General features: G+C 24.3%; 2 long non-coding RNA genes across 2 annotated transcripts in view; one reads left to right on the top strand and one right to left on the bottom strand.

Annotated features, from left to right (window-relative positions):
• Positions 1–2,991: 2,991 nt before the first annotated feature.
• The window catches only part of LOC136968656 (uncharacterized), a 37,688-nt gene continuing 34,679 nt past the window's right edge, over positions 2,992–6,000 (bottom strand). The window contains exons 2-3 of the long non-coding RNA XR_010879685.1: positions 4,478–4,698; positions 2,992–3,145 (exon numbers count right to left, since the gene is read on the bottom strand). This is a non-coding gene — a long non-coding RNA (uncharacterized lncRNA). The remainder of the gene's footprint in view (positions 3,146–4,477; positions 4,699–6,000) is intronic.
• Positions 3,395–6,000, top strand: part of LOC136968657 (uncharacterized) — a 130,310-nt gene continuing 127,704 nt past the window's right edge. The window contains exon 1 of the long non-coding RNA XR_010879686.1: positions 3,395–3,408. This is a non-coding gene — a long non-coding RNA (uncharacterized lncRNA). The remainder of the gene's footprint in view (positions 3,409–6,000) is intronic.

Genomic DNA, 6,000 nt, shown 5'->3' with positions numbered 1-6,000 from the left:
TCTTATACATATTCATCACGCATAATACATAGAAAATTATAAGATAAATTACTTTGTTATTAATGTGACTAAATGATTAACAAAATTTGGAATGCTTAATTTATCTTCTCTGCTAAATTTTGATGCTTAATACATCTTCCTTCCTGGAAAAACTTACAGTAAAACCTGTCGAAAATGGAACTTTGGAGGCGATTTTCTATGATAAAAGAGAACCTGGCAAAACGGAAGAAATGTTAGATACTGTGCGAGTCCGATTTAAACAGGTTCACTGTATTTGTAAAAATGTCCAATTGTTTAATATTTTTATAGTGAAAATAATCTTATTTATAACTATAGATGATCACATAATATTAAATATTTAGCCTAGTTAAAATTCTTAATTATGACAATAAAATGTCCATAGTGTCATACATAGCAATTACAGTAAAACCTGTGTAAACCGGGATCGCACGGTACCGAATATTTTTCGTTTAGACAGGTTTCCGTTTTGGATAGATAAAATAATTTTTATCAAACTAAAATATAGTTAAATAAATTAGACATTTGACCGTAACTTAATTTGTTTTATATAATTTATTGTCAATTATTGTAAATTAAATCATTTTATTTTCTCTTTTATAATTCTTTCCTATTTTAAATATACAAATCTCCTCTTCGGATTGTCTGATATTAATCTTTCTATTATTGAATTTTCTTTCTAATGAAAATTAATGACGACGACGATGATGATAAAAATTGAAAAATGATATTTGAAAACAGTATTGATAAATTATCAAATAAAATACAAATGAATAAAAAAAATGTCTATTTTAATTATTATTACTGTAATTACAGTTAAAAATGTTTGTCTTAGCTCATTTATTACTTTAATTCACTGAAAAATTCAGCTTTTTTATTGGTATTTTGATTTTTTCCTATTAATTACTTAATATTAATATAAATAAACAAGAATTTAAAAAAATTATAAGAATATTAAATTTAATTATTGCTGGAGTGTATCTAACTATCAAATTTTATTTTCCAAATATAGTCAATACTTCTTAAGTTTCTCTTTAGAAATAACTAAATTTAGTTAATATAATGTAAAATTTCTTTTAAAAAATTGATCTATTTATTTATGAATAATGCTTTAGATATATTGTTTCATACGAAATCAATTTTCATTTGCAAAATTTATGATAAAAATGGATAAAACTGAATACTTGTAGCCTAAATTATACGAAAAATTCTTTATGATGATTATGATTATGATTATGATTATGAAGTGTAAAAGGTTAAAAATACATATATTAAAACATCGATTCACTTGTTCAACTTAAAATTTCTCTGTGTAAGAGTTTTATTCGCCTGTAAATGTGTCTTCTAAAAAAATACGTCTTGAAAATGTCTCTAAATATTTAAAATTAATTATATGTTACGGCCGTTAACACCATTTTCTTTTGGAAAAACAATATTAAAAGTACAGTACATTTAACAGATTAAATTATAAAAATTTTTAAGGTAAACCATTATCTAATGCAGCGTTTCTCAACCTGGGGATCGCGACTCCCAAGGGGGTTGCAAAACAATAATGAAATCATTGTTGTAAGAAAAAATAATTTATTATAAACTTATAAACATTTTACTTACAATAAGTACACATGTAAAGAAAAGAAATTAATGTGATGGTTGCATTTGTTTTTCATTTAAAATTCTCTCCATAGTGGATCTATTTTCTTAATGTGTAAAATTAGTGCAATGTGATTATATAATATTTGAAAAAATTTACATTTATAATTACAGTCAAAATTCGATTAGTAATAGTAAGGCTTACTGTTATTATTCCTTTGGGTGGGGGCGCGAAATATTAATTTTATTTATATTTACTATTTGGGGGTCGCGGAGCTACGAAGGTTGAGAATCGCTGATCTAATGCATTTTTTCGAAATATTAAATTAATAAATGAAAGACGTAGTCTATCAGTTGCATCTAATTTTCAAAATAATCCTCCATTCAATTGACATTTAATTTATCAAATGATACAATTTTAAGTATCATCATTAAAAACAATTGTGAAAGGGGTTTATTTACATACAATTGTTACGCCGTTTACAGATAACATCAATTGTAATTAATGGTTAAAGTAATGTCAATTAGCCTAAGTTGTAAGTATATGAGGTTACATTACCCGAACGAGAATTAGTAAGTTAAATTCTTTATTTTTCGATTAATCACGAAATAATAAGGTTTATTTTTGTGTTAAAGTTATTAGAAAATAAAACCGTTCAAGTTTCCTTAAATTAAGTAAGGTAAAAAGATTTTAATTAAAAAGTAAATTGATATTTTACTTAATTTATAAAATATTATTTAACTTACGATTTATAGAACGCTATTTACAACAATAATTCTCAAAATATAAGCTTAATTTAACTTAAAAATTCGTTAAAATCACTCATATTTTTGTATTCAGCGACCATAAGAAGTCTGTTATATATTTTTTTAAATATTTGTTTTAAGCGTATTTATGAATTTAAAATTTAAAACACAAATTAAAAAAAATTTTTATACTTAAAATAAAACTTTGAATCAAAAGTGATTTGAAATATCATGCACTTAATTACACTTAGTTAAGTGTAATTAAAATTCAGAACACGTTAAAATTATAATTTAACAACAGTAAAAACGTTGAAAGAAATTAAGATTAAAAAAAATTACAAATTTTCAAATTATACTTTGAAATTCAGCTTTTTTTAAAAAAATAATTATTTTTATAAATCGATAGAAAAGGTTATTAAAATGTTAAAAAAGGAACAATCACTCGTAAAAATATTTAAAACTATTAAAATATTTTTTATTTTTTCGCTAAATTTTAAAAATATTTTAAAAATAAATTCAAATAATGTTATATATTTTTATAAATAAATCATTTATTTTAGATATTTTAATTGAAAAAAATATACAATTAATCGTACAAAAACGTTTAATTTTACATATTTCAATTAGTTTTTTATTTGATAATTTCATGTTTTTTTAGTTAGTAAAATTTAATTACAATATTTTAATATAATTAAAAGTTTAATTTAGTGTACTTTAATAAAATTTTAATTTAATTCGCAAACAAATTCTGTCTTCAATATTTTCTCCTCGTTCATTTATATACTTGTTTCTGTAAAAAATAATTATTATTATGTAATGCATAATAACACAATAATAAACGTATTAAAATAATAAGATATATTTTAAAAATGATGTAAAATAATTAATTTGTGCATTATAATTGTTTCATTAATAAAAAAAATTATGAGCAAACAATTTTTTTCCTCAGCTTGGTTTTCTCTTCTACTTCAAGCGTCACTCTCTCCTACGAGAAGGGAAGGAAAACAGAAGGAACAAGAGACCAACAAGAAGGATTAGGAAGAAATGAAGAGAGTAAGTGCTAGGTTCTACATACTAATTGAAAGAGTTTTAATTTGTCGGACTTACTTTGAGTAAACGGTTGGGAGTAAAAATACGGTTCAGGTAGCAAATTAAAGCTCTTACCACGTAGACGATGCCGCTAAAAGTGAGATTTGAGAAAGATGCAACAGTTCGGGTGTGACGAAGTGACAAGTGTACTGTACAATGTTAAGTTTATGAGACAAAACACGTTGGGGTCCCACCTCCCGTTACCTGAACAATTTTTTATATTTTGAAGTTTCATTATTGTAAATGCTGAGGTCAATAAATGCACATTTTAGTTACTAAGACAATTGTTTATATCATTCACTCCCAACTCAACCTTATTAATCTCCACCCCTTGAAAGCCAGAGTTATGTCGGGCATACGCAGCTAAAAAGCTAAGAAATTGGAGAAAAGTGAGAAAATGTCGAGTTTGAAACAATAAAAAGGGACGGGGATTGTTGTCTAAGTTGAACTAGCAAAAAATTGAAACACTGGGAAGAAACTGATAGCAATTGGTTGAGTTTTTAAAGTTCTAGTATAAGAGAAATTAATGACACCTATATTAAAAACGTCTTAAAGACCATATCAATTGAATATTAAATTTTCATACAACAATGAAGTATATATTATAAATTAACGTTTATATATGAATTATATCGTAAAAATTTATTATATATTTTAAAAATATTTATCTAATAACGAAACAAAGAAATAATTCAATAGAAATAAGCTAACTAATTCAGATGGGATGGATAGAATGAATTCAAATGTAACTATATGAACATATTAAATTACCAAAAAGAGAATTTGGTGAAGAATTTTTATAAGAAAATGTAAATAATCCTCATTAAATTTCTTTACTTAGACTATATCTTATAACTTGACTAATAATTTTAATAAACTTAACACATCTAGATAACGAATTTAATTTTGTTTCACGGAGATTACACAAATAAAATAACCATATTTTAAGTTTATATTTGAATTAGAAATTATATTGAATCATATTCTATTAATTTTTAGAATAGAAGAATAATGATATTGCCTTGACACTAACCTTATGCTCTTCCGAATCAGTTGAAGTTGGGCGGAATTTTCAACTCGTTATGGAGTACATCTCCAAATTTTGCATGAGATAGTCCATGTGCAATCGACTGATGATTGAGAACAATAAGGGAAGAACATAGAACTATCCATTAAAGATCCGTAGTACACAAATCTGGATTCTTAAATTCACGGGAGCGTATTTTTTTTCTCGTGTGGCAAATATCAAAATTTCTGAAATTATTAGAATATAATTAGCTTATTTTCAATAAAAATTCCAATTTTCTTTATAAAAGCAGCGTATAAGATCTAAGTCAAAGCAGCAAAAGTGCTTAACATGTCGATAATACGTATGATCCGTATATTTCAGAATATTTTTTTTCTTTATATAAATTCTATAAGCTTAAAAAATTAATCAAAAATTAATTTAATTAATGTAGAATAATAATAATCGGCAGCAAAAGATAAAATTTAAAAAATATTTGTCTTATATGTAATAAATAATTAACTATAATTTCACATTTAACTCTATTTGTATTCATTCGATATTACTTTTAATTAATTTAACTTATTATTAATTTATATAATGAAATTTTAATTAATATCTGGACTTAAATGAGTAATTTAATCATTTTTTAGATAACTTATTTAGGCTATATTCAAATAAGTAAACTTTTTCTTCGTTTCTAAAATAAATTTAAAACACGTTTAGTAATAAATTGAATAAAATTAAGAAAAAATGTATCATTTTTTAAAAAATTGTTTAAAAATAGAAAAAAGACAAGAATTTGTAGTAATTATATAAATTTTTTTACTATTAATGAAAAATGTTAATAAAAATTATACAAAAAATATTTTTTATAAAGAGTTATTAATTATTCTAAATTAATTATAAAACTTTCAAATGTTTTAAGTATTTTGAGATATTAAAAAGTAGGAATATTACAATAATTTTGTCGTATTTACCATCAAAAATAATCATTAGTTTTAATTAATTATTACTTCGAATGATAAAAACATCATTTATTATAGAAAGGAAAGTATTCATTTTCCAACCGTTTATGTTAATTTTCTAAACCTGATATTAATGAAATATTATCATATACATAGTTGGAACTCTCATCGTTTTTCAAAGCAAACATTTTTTATCCAGAATATTAGTTGTAAAGCTGTCATAATGAGAAGGACAGGATAATGTTTTCCATCTTGGAACAGATCCCCTTCTTCGATATTCTTTTCGCCTCATGAACCTAGAAGGCATTTACCTAGGGGCATCATCAGTTATTGGTGCAATGCGAATGGCAGCATGATTGCTCTGTTACATCAATTTATTGGTGGCCAGACCAGATAGCCGTTGACACCATTGGATGACCCGTAATTTTTTCTTATTTATGGCCATGCGGCCAATGTAATGACTAGGACCAATTAGCTTAATTTCCACACATTATCTATTGAATTCGAAGAGAAATTCCCCCAAGCCAGCTAAATAATCTTATCCGAATCGAAATATATACTAGTAATAGTAGAGTCATTATT

Source organism: Centruroides vittatus, unplaced genomic scaffold, assembly GCF_030686945.1.
Source record: "Centruroides vittatus isolate TY-2023 unplaced genomic scaffold, ASM3068694v2 contig_150, whole genome shotgun sequence".
NCBI classification, from domain to species: Eukaryota; Metazoa; Arthropoda; class Arachnida; order Scorpiones; family Buthidae; genus Centruroides; species Centruroides vittatus.
This window is presented reverse-complemented; position numbering and strand designations above follow the sequence as displayed.